Consider the following 11,723-nt stretch of genomic DNA (forward strand, 5'->3'; position numbering starts at 1 on the left):
TAAATATGAATTATTTCATGCCCTCTTTTATTCCCCACTATCCATTGCACCCGTCTATCATACAATGTCTATACTTTCAATTACTTTTCTTGTTTATCAGCCATTTTAATTGGAGAGCGTGATGGCAGTATCTAAGGGAGTAACAACACGGTCTTCAGAAAAGATAGTGCTACCAGTTGATGCAGATAGAACCACGGTTGTACTTGCCCAAGGACCAGATCCACCACACATAACCCAGACTCTTGCAGATTGTACCCCTACCCAGTTGGACAGAGAACCAGCTACACCCCTTCTAACCCCAACCCCGGCAGATAGTAACCCAGTTCCAGTTGACACAACACCGTCTCCACCACAGAGCACCCAAACACGAGCAGTTAGTAAGGGAACTGCAGTGCCCAAAGCACGAGGACCACCACTCCGAATCCCAACTCGCTTAAAGGAGAAGAAGATTTGTTCTAAGGTCAGGTTCTGTAGCTATGGTTCATACTCCTTTGCTCTTGCATGACTGTATTTACTCATACCAACTATTTTCAAATTTGAAGGATGGAATTGAAACTCCAATGGTGCAACAGGTATATTTTAAACCTGTTTCTTTAACTGGTTTGCTGTTGTAACCTTCTCTATGTTGATTTCAGTTTCAATTGAATAAACAATTATGTTCTCATGTCATGCACATTACAAGTGTTGTTATTGCTCTATAGTTACCCGCACTTATATTCTATCTATTCTGCTTTGTATTGAACAAATATTATTTGAACTATGTCTCTATCTTGATTTGGCAACAAAAACTAGAATGATATAGACCATAAAGTGACCATGGTACATAGATATATGTTTGTTTCATGCTGTTATCCTGTCCACTTTACTACTGAACTCATTTACGAAAATTAGTTTCATATACAACATGGTAAACATGTGATGTGTCTCCTTGTTTCTCTTTTAGAATGCAGACAAAATATTGGAGAACAGTACCGCGTTAGCCAATGGGAAAGGAAGTAATGCAGATAAGGTTCAAGATAGTGAGACATCCCTGTTGGTCTCCAAGAAAGCTGATAAAAACTATCTTGACGACAATGAGGGAACCCAAAAGTCCTGTCTTGATGTAGTGTTCGAGTTACTGGCCACTACTGCTGGCACAAGCTCTTCAAACTCGCTGCCTGAATCAGTTCGTCTTCTTGAGTCTCAACTTCAAGTTGAAAGACATCGATCAAATGTGCTGCGACAGGAAGCTGAAGGACTGAGGAAGTCCCTGCAGAATTCAGATGCATATTTTTTGGTGCAACAGCAAGCGCTGGAGGATTTAAGCGCCAAACAAGAGAAAGTTAATAAGCTTGCTAAGCATCTTGCCAGCATTATGGGTACCCAGGATATTGTTTCTTGAGATCTTCTGAAGTGGTTTCAGTTCTGGATTTGTTTTGCTACGGCGTTTATTTGCGCTGGTCGCCAACTTTGACAACAAGTGTATATGATATGCTGCTTTGTTCCCTATATTTGCACTGGTGGCGAACTTTGATGCCCAGTGGATGTAATATGTGTAATAGCCGTGATAGCCTAGCGTTAGTTGCTTGCTTATTTATTTCCTTGTTGTCTTGTTTATTTGTTTGCTTGTACTCATTGCAGTTCTTTTTTCGCGGTTAGCTAGTGGCTGCAATAACCTATTCTTTAAAACTAGGCCACAATAACCATGGGCTAATATTTACTGTAGTGACACTTGCCTCCTACTGGCCCTAGAAACAGTGGGCCTTCTATGGGCCATAGAAACAATGGGCCTTCAACGGGCCGTAGAAACAATGGGCCTTCTGCGGGCCATATTATCAATGGGCCTTATACGGGTTGTATAATCGATTCGCCAAACATGGGCCAAACAGACCGCATTATGGCCGTAAACGGGCTAGAGTTGGAATCGTCCGTTCATGGGCCGACCATAACGGGCCATCATTAATAGGCCGTATTTGAGGATGCTATGAAATCGGCCCAACGTATTAACGGACCACAAACGGGCCAACTGTAACCACAGGCTGAATTTGGCACACAAGCAGAAAATGACAGTAACGGGTCGTAAGTAAACGAATGATGGAAATGAGCCCAAGAATAAATGGGCTATGAGAAGGCCGAAAGATAACATGGGCTGGAAACGGCCCAACAGAATAATGGGCCGTTAATGGGTATAAAGTGATACACTGTTCATTACGGGCCAGTTTCACCACGGGCCGTTAATGGGTGTAAAGTGATACACTGTTCATTACGGGCCAGTTTCACCACGGGCCCTTAGTAGGCCAAGAGTTACATAGGGCCTCATATGGGCCGAAAAACGTCATGGGCCATACATGGGCCAGAAGTGAAAACGGGCTGGAATCATATTGGATGGCCTAGATGACGCTACTGGGCCTAATTCAGATAGGGTGTAATGGGCCTTGGGTTAGCGGGCTGTAAATGGGCTATATTCGAACAAGCCGTTAACAGGCTTTCCATGGGCCGGCCCGCCAGCTTTTGACCAAGTCAAACGGGCCAGCCTTTTCATAGGAATGGGCCTCTGTTGGGCTGTGCCATGTGTCGACGTATCATAGGCGCCTTCCGTCCAATGAGTGGTTGACATCTGTCCCAACGATGAGCCGACACATGTTTCCTCCAGCCAATGATGATTTTACACGTGGAAAATCCCCATTGTTCGGGGCTGTTAACGGGTTATCGGATCCAAAACCCGACCTGATAGCTTAACGGTGTTCCATTACGGTGGATGCCACGTGTCGGTCACCCTTGACGAAGGCACTTCTGTGACGCGCGATCTATCATCATGGAAGTGGACACTTCCGTGATGATAATTTTGGTAATGTCATGGAACACTTCTACGACAGCACAGGTATGACTATCTTGATTTTGTCATAAATTTGTCATGGATGTACATGCATGACAAAAAAGCGACCTACTGTGACAAACACGTATCATCATGGAAGTGCATTTTTTTGTAGTGGTGTGCGCTTTGGTCTCTGGTTGCCCCAGAGGCGCAGCTGGCGCGGTTTGGCTTTGCTCTTGTTTGCTGAATCGACTCTGCCGGCCTCGCCTGACCAGTAGAGGATGCTTCTTTTAGAATCCTTGCTTTGTACGTTGGCTTGGTCTTCTTGATCCGCTCCTTGATTTCATGAAGAGCGGTTGCTCTGGCCTGGCCTTGCATTACACGTTGGAGCTCGACACATGATTGTCAGCACGCCTGTGTATGGGTCCGGTCAACAAATGCAAATGTTTGTTGCGCCGACATATTATGACCTGATAATTCCATATGTTTGTCAGTTCTATCTAGTCTAGGGCTTTTGTTCTTCGAACGAAGGAGCACCAGGCTCCCAAGGTCATCACTAGTTCTCCCGCTCTCTTCAAAAGAAAGATTAACACTTCGGTTTTCAGGATTCCTTTTGCCAGGCTTCTTTGATTCAACCCAATTTCGCAGGATTTATTTTGGAGGATTTGAGTCCTTAGAAAAAAAACGTGTGTAGTTTGTTTGATTTTCATCGCGTGACTTGAATTCATGGAAAACTTCCATAAGGATTTATTTTCACTCTATTTGGAGGAAAATTTTCATCCACTTGTACAATTCTTCTATTTTCCCTAGTTTTCAAACACTCATTGGTACTGAAGTTTTTGCATCTTATAAGATGAATTGTAATCCTTATGATTTTTTCTTTATTTTTTTAAATTATATGTCAAAATTAGTTTTGGATTTTTTTCTCAAAGGATCCCTTTACGCTAGGGGCTTCTTTGATTCAACCGATTTCCGTAGGATTTTTTGGGGAGGATTTTAATCGTAAGACAAATTTCCTGTCTAGTTAGTTTGATTTGCATTGTAGTATTTGAACTCAGTAAAATTTCATAAGGATTTCTATGCACACTATTTTGTAGGAAAAATTTGATCGACTGACACAATGTGAAAGATAGAGAAGAGGTGTCTAGAGGAGGGGGGATTAGACCCTTAACAAGTAAAAGTAGCATTTCTTAAGTTTCTTCAAGTTAAGGTTGACTTTAGCACATGTTAAAGGGCACACAATACATTTTACACAAGAATAGCAAGAGTATAGGTAGCGGAAAGACTAAAGCATGCAAGTGCAAGATTGTAAAAGAGATGGGAATTGGAATGAGCAAAAACAATGGAGACGCGGAGATTTTTGGCATAGTTCCGATAGGTGATGCTATCGTACGTCCACGTTAATGGAGACTTCAACCCACGGAGGGTAACGGTTGCATGAGTCCACGGAGGGCTCCACCCATGAAGGGTCCATGAAGAAGCAACCTTGTCTATTCCACCATGGCTTACGTCCATGAAGGACTAGCCTCACTCGGGCAGATCTTCAAGAAGTAGGCGATCTCCTTGCCCTTACAAACTCCTTGGTTCAACTCCACATGATCTTGGAGGCTCCCAAGTGACACCTAACCAATATAGAAGGCACCACTCTCCAAAAGGTAATAGATGTTGTGTTGGTGATTAACTCCTTGCTCTTGTGCTTCAGATGATAGTATCCTTAACACTCAATCTCTCTCTCACAGATTTGGCTTTGGTAGGAGAAGGATTGGAATGGAAAGCAACTTGAAGAGGCTAGAAATCAAGGTTCAAATGGTAAGAATGGAATCTCTTGATCTCAACACATGAGCAGGTGGTTCTTTCTCAGAAAATGAAAGATGGAAGTTGTGGTTCGTTCTGATGGCTCTCTTATTGAGTAAGAGGGGGCGGAGGGGTATAAATAACCTCCACACGAAATCCAACGGTTACACACTTTTGACCAAACTCGGTGGCACCGACTGACTGACTTGTGTCAAAAGATATGAACGTTGGGGGTCTCGATGGGACCGACTAGATCATCTTGGTGAGACCGAAGTGCAATGGCAACAGCTGAACCATGTTTCGGTAATTCCGATCAGTTTCACCCGGTGATTTCGAGATGAAGTGATTTCATCACAGAAACTTTGTTAGGCCATCTTGGTGGGACCGAGAGTTGTTTCAGTTAGACCAAAAAACTAGGGTTTTGGCTGTGGTAGTAGTAGGATCATCTCGGTGGATCCAGAATGGATATATCGGTGGGACCGAAATGATGAATTGGGGTTTTGGACAGATGTGTTTTGGGAAAGTGATTGAGGGGTTTTGGAGCAATATCACCGAGCACTTGGGCAACAACCTCATCCCCTTTCAATAGTATTAGCTTTCCTAAGGGACTCAATGTATCTTGGATCACTAAACCAAAAATGTAGAGTCTTGGGATAGCAAATTCTTGTCCTTCACATTTTGAAGGGGTTCCACATCTTCTTGTCCTTGCCACGCCACCATTGGACTTATCTGAAATATTCTAATAGAAATATTAGTCCAATAATATGTATATTGACATTGATTACCAAAACACCCAAGGGAGCAAATGTGCTTTCACAATGCTTCTATTTCTTCCTGTGGTTTTCACCGACCCATTGGTAGTGAACTTTCTAGATCCCATAAGATTCATGAATATGTGATGTTATTCCTAAAAAAAGTGTGATGTTTCCTTCATGTGTTTTTCATGTTCCCGTATTTTAGAAATAATGCAAATCTTGTGCAGCTTTGTATCATATCCAAACGGTGTACCAATTATCTTACGATTTTATTTCATTTCATTTATTTGTTCATTGTTGCTTATATTTTGAAATATTCTAAATATATTAAAGGACTTTGCTAGTGAAGTGTTAATCATGCATTTGAAAATGTTAAACATGTATAGAAAATTGTTAATCATGTGTACAGAAAATGTTTGTGACATTTAAAAATGTCACGTGTTTAAAAAAATGTATGTGACATTTTAAAATTTAATTTTAAAATGAAAAAATGATGTAACTCATGAACAAATGTTTCATACATTCATAAAACTGTGAATTACATTTTAGAAAATGTTCACAACTTTGAAAATTGTGTTTGTGACATTTTCAAAAAAATGTATACAATGAAAATATGTTTGCATAATATATATATATATACATATATATAATTTAGAAAAAATACGTGACTTTAATGAAAAATTCCAGGGATTAAAAAAATGTTTGTGACATTTAAAATTGTTTATACAAGTAAACAAATGTTCATGTAGGTTAAAAAGGTTTATTTCCATTAAAAAAGTTTGTGACATTTTAAAGAAATGTTCACGTGTTTCCAAAAATGTCCTTGAAATTTTAAATGTAAAAAATGCTATGTAGTTAGAAAATTGTTTATTGCAATTAAAAAAGTACAAGATGTATTTGAAAAATGTTACAGTGTATTCAAAACATATATTTTTTTAAAAATGCATCATGTATTTGAGAAATGTCTAACGTGTATCTAAAAAGTATTTCACATGTGCGCTAAAAATGAATATTGTGTAGCAAGAAAAGGTAGACATGTGTTAAAAAACAAAATCGATAAAAACCGTAAAAAACCAAAACAAACAAAACCAAGAAAGCAACAATGAAAGCCAAAGTATGATGGAGAAAGAAAAACCCCAAAGAAAACAAGAGAAAACAACAAAGAAAACCAAAATATAACAAATTAAAAGTAAAAAAGCAAGGAAAACAGATGAAAAACAAAGAAAATCAAAGTATAATGAAGGAGAAAAAGAAAAAAACAAATGAAAAACAAAGAAAACCAAAGTACAATGAAGAAAATTAATAAAAACCAAATAATACCGATGAAAAAACAAAGAAAAACAAAAAAAGATATGAATAGAAGAAGAAAATATAGCAGAGCGTACCAACACAACGACAACAAAGGCATCGTCGCTAATGAGTCGACCCAATTCGATCGCCCATAGGTGATACCTTATAGGAATCCATACGAGGGGGACATTATAGCCACGTGGCATTGAGGGAAGTACGGGCGCTATGGTAGGGCAACGTGCTACAGAACAGAAAAAATATGCTACACGATCACACCCAGGAACACTATGAAGATGGCGGTAATTAGGACTAGAACCCGTTATGCGTGTGACCCCACACGTTTGGAAATAAGTGGTAATGACCCAGAACACCTTTCGGTCAATAGTTAACATCGAGATCTAGACACCTTTATTAACTCCCCCATATTCACAAAGTTCTCGAATGTACCTTTATTTATTATTACCATTGCGTTTGCTTCGAGATACGTTTACAAAACGCAGGGTGAGATAATTGGAATAATCGTGATCAACTCCTTGATCACTATACCTGTCATCCTCGTTACCGGTTTCGTTCTCTTTACTCATGTCAGTGTTCTGGTATCCCGTTGTCACCATCACAAGTGTCTAGCCAGACGATAATGATACCAAAACATCGAGTGGCCCCAGAGAGTATCTCTCTATCGTGAGAGGAGAAAATCCCAGTCTCGAACTACCAATACCAAGACATATGTTTCTGCTATACCCAAAGTCACCTTTATTCACATCTAGTTACGGAGTGACATCCGGTAACCCCAAAGTAACCATCTGGTATGTTGGCATATGATATTCTCATGATCTAAGTAACTGATAAATCATGAACAAGTTATATGAAAATACTGACAACATAACAACAATAATATATCTCAGTAATTCATAAGTTGGGTCTATCCAACACCACTGTTCTGCCAACAATGTGTTCTCATTATTGATAGCATCCTTGTTACAATAACAATACTCATAATCAGTAAACCAAGATCATCATCGACACATGAGCTAGCAAGACTAGGGATCATCTTGGTGTTTATGTTTCCACACATGCAATTGAGTTTTCCTTTGAATATCATATCCAAGAACCAATGCAATTATAGCATAGAAATATAAACTTAATTATGAACATGGAAATAGCATAATAACATTTATTATTTCCTCTAGGGCATATGTCCAATAGTCTTCCACTTGCACTAGCGTCAATAATCTAGTTGCATAAGTTCTCTAACACCAATGGCATTCCCGTGTTGCTTATGATTTTCTTGTGGTATAGACTTCGTCAATGGATCTGACATCTTCGGGTCCGTGTGTATCTTGCATAGATCTGTATCTCCACGCTCCACAAAATTCATAATTTATGTGGAATCAACTTTGTATAAGTTTGAACTCTTGGTAGGACCTTGGCTTCTTGGCCTGGGCTATGGCATCACTACTCTTAATAGTGCTCCATCGGTACAAGCACAGTTGAAACCGTACCAAGCTCGGTGACGAACTTATTTAGTTCAAATTCCCTCCATTGTCTCTTCCAAAGCGGCGATATACTTGGCCTATGTTGTAAAATCTGCCTTAGTTCTCTACTTTAGAACAATTCCAACTTATCGTGTCACTGTTCTGTGTATTCACAAAACCTTGATTGAAACTGAAGATCATCTGGACCAATGGTGAAGTTTGCATCAGTGTAACTCCTTACAATGAGCATGCATCAATGTAAAACTTTACAACGAAGCTCTTCAACATGTCCATTTACGATAAATATGTCCTTAAAACGTCTCAAGAACTTAAGGATATTTTCCGCCGCTGTAGTCCATTTGATCAACACCTTGATCATTTTGGTATCTTGCACTAACACTGAGAGAACGACACATATCTAGTTGTGTACATAGCATGGCTTATATGATAAAATCATACACAAATTTATATAGAATCTCACTCATATCTTCTTGCTCATCAGTCCTCTTAGGATACTGACTCTTGCTCAAAACTTTTCATGTGACCTCGGAAAGAACACTTCTTGGTGTATACTGAACCATTTTGTATCTTGTCAATATTTCCATGTGACCTCGGCAAGAACACTTGTCGTTTTCATACTAACCTTTTAGTATTCCATCAATATATGTTGAGGTTGTTCAGGGGGATGGCTGCTACAGAGATGGCGATGTGTGACCTCGTGTGTTGCTCTTCTGGTGTTGGGCCTTTTATAAAGATTGTTTAGGTGGAACCGACACACAGTTGGTAGCTAGTCCATACGAACGGCGATGGTCATATGGAACACCATCTTTCGTGATGGTCCAGGAGCGTGTTTGAGGAAAAAACACGCATAATATACAAGTATCAAGTTCATATATTTCGGCGTTGTTATGCTAAAGCGCTAAAATTTCTGAATTACACTCACATTCTATATTGTGATGTGTGTTCTTTTCTGTATTGTGATGTAGAAACACTGGCTGTCAACGCAGAAGTTATCTCCTGACGAAGAGGGTTCTCAACATTATGCCAGCATGAAAGATTATTTGAGATGATTGAATCATCATACAAGGAAACCAATGCTAAATCCAATAATTGTCCGACAACAACCCAAATGCAGTTCAGACATGGGGTTGCCGCTGCTATCTGGGATAAGTACCCCAGCATGGTGTGGCCACATGTGGACAGAAGTTTGATATCTCCTTTTTATTTATCCGGTATTGGAACAAGAAAGGGTATCCCACACCTATTTCTCCAGAGGTGACCCTGAGTATCGAACCCACAAGAGGAAGATTCCCTTGAAGGAATGGTCTCTAGCAAGCTTTTGCCAAAGTGTAAAATATAGCTTTTTTCCGGATCAGCAAACAAATTGTGATTCAACACTTATAATAGGTACTTGCTTCGTATCGGAGTGGGGGATGTGTCCAAATAACAACTTGACCAACACTAGTCCTGCATCAAGAATCAGTTGTCCTACTGAAGGCCCTATCCGTCTCACGGGGTTGCCCCGATAATTAAGATAATAGTATCAGACAAAAGCATTGGACATTTAGTGACTACACCTCATGAATCCCCAAGGATGTGATCCATGTTACCCTACTAAACCTTACTATCGCAGGTGTTCGGTATAACACTTCATGGTCCCCTTGCTCCTAGCCTCACCGGTGCTCAATTTCCATGATCCTAGGTACCTACAGGGATGAAGATCGCAGACAAGACAAGAGATACTTCACGAAAAAAATATTTCACACATAGGAGACGTTGTGCCAAAGACTTCCATTGATCCCTTCATCAAATACCCGGGGTTGCAAGGCTCATGCCTCACCCCATACCTTACCGAACTACTCACACATGGAGATCAGATTGCAAGAAGAAAACATTGAAGAACACATCTTGGGATTGATTGATTGCAATATGTCTTACAATGGATGCCTTGTACGATGCACAATTACAAGTATGAACTAGATGAGATAGCACTATGGTGGTGGAGATAGCTATGGAGGTGCAAATGGCGGCGGCTAGGGTTTGTGGATGACGATCATGATGAACATGTTCTGGCTGTGCTCGACGCTCCTCTATCTCTTGTTATGTTGACATTTTGACAGGGTCCCCTTTATAAAAGTTGTTTAGGTGGACGACCTGCCTCGGTTTCCACGCCAAAAGACCGCTCATGTGAGCACGTGCGGTCGCATGGAATGCCATCTTTGGCTCTAGCGGCCTTCTGACACCTCCTGGTGACTTATTTCTTCTCCATTTCCCTTCCTATCCCCCACACGATTTCTTCCCTTTTTAGCCCATTTCCTGTGGAAAAAATATCAAAGAGAGGATTTGTGGAATCCTTTGCATTCAGTAGTCATTAGTGGTAATATTAGAGCGCATATTTCTCTTTTAATGAAATCATTTTGTTTAGACAAGGTTGGAATGAGTGTAAAAATATCACTCATCGAAGTTCAACTACCTCTGCTATGTGGTACAATTACCCCGGAAAGCCGTGGGGACAAGTGGGGGAGAGTTCGGCCGGAGCACGAGTTTCTCAGACTAATGCAAGCCCACATCCAGTTTTTATACATGGTACCAAGTCCATCTGGGGTCGGTACAAGGAGAGCCCATGGTACTATAATGAGAACCTGTCATACAAACGCGAGGTGCTGCCTACAAAGGACAAAGCACTTGATTTTCATCAAACCGGGGAGGGAGAAAACCAGTCTTATTGAAGCAACAGACAAGATTGTCATCAACCTGGAGAGCGATGATATGCATAAAGACACCATGACGACATGCCAGCTGCAATTACTCCGTAGAAAGACACAATGGACGAGGTGGACACCACAATTACTCTGCTGAAAGACACCATGGATGGGGCGCATGCCATAGTTACTCCGCATGAAGTAAATGAGGTGCCTACTGTAGCCATGGGTGATGGTTATATGATGGATCTAGCAGGTAGTGCCTTGCTTGACGGTATAGAAAACTACGACCCCGCTGGAGAGAATGTGCAGTCTAAGCCTTTCAATGACTGGGATTGGGAAGAGGTGTGGAAATTCTAGATGAACCAGATGGGATGGGGGAGGAGTAGCAACGCCTTGAACTAGTGGATCTGCTCCAGGTAGACGGCTTTTCACCAGAGGAGCTGCTCTAGGAAGATGAAGCCTGGAACTAGGCACTTTAGCAGGAAAACCCGGTAAACGTCGTCGAGGACGCACCCATGTCTTAAGAACCTGCCGCTGGAGACACCCCGGTGTATGATCCCGCGAACTAGTTTGATGTCATCGACAATGTGTTCTGGCTCTTGAGCCCCCATTTTGCAGGCAATGACTACGACATGCCTTTCTCGGCCCGCCGGAAGAGGGGTAACTGAAGAACTATTTTTATCTTAATAATAATAAGACTAGTGAACAATATAAGCAATAAGGGTTCTTGACGAGAAATACCTGGGAGATATATGGGAGTGCTGCTGATGCTCGAACATGTTTCCGGTGCTCTATGCCAGTTGGTTAAACCCATTCACTAAGCGGTCGTGTTATGACACATATAAGCTTCCACACTTTTACAAATTATATCTTTCTCTATGATGCATCATGACCTGATAATTCCGTATGT

At 40.9% G+C, this 11,723-nt stretch overlaps 1 pseudogene; it reads left to right on the forward strand.

Annotated features, from left to right (window-relative positions):
- The first annotated feature begins 8,793 nt into the window (after nt 1-8,793).
- Nucleotides 8,794-11,481, forward strand: LOC125519121 (uncharacterized; annotated as a pseudogene).
- The last annotated feature ends 242 nt before the right edge of the window (nt 11,482-11,723 follow it).

The sequence above is a fragment of the Triticum urartu genome, chromosome 7A (genome assembly GCF_056163025.1).
Source record: "Triticum urartu cultivar PI428250 chromosome 7A, HENAU_Tu73, whole genome shotgun sequence".
In the NCBI taxonomy this organism is placed as follows: Eukaryota; Viridiplantae; Streptophyta; class Magnoliopsida; order Poales; family Poaceae; genus Triticum; species Triticum urartu.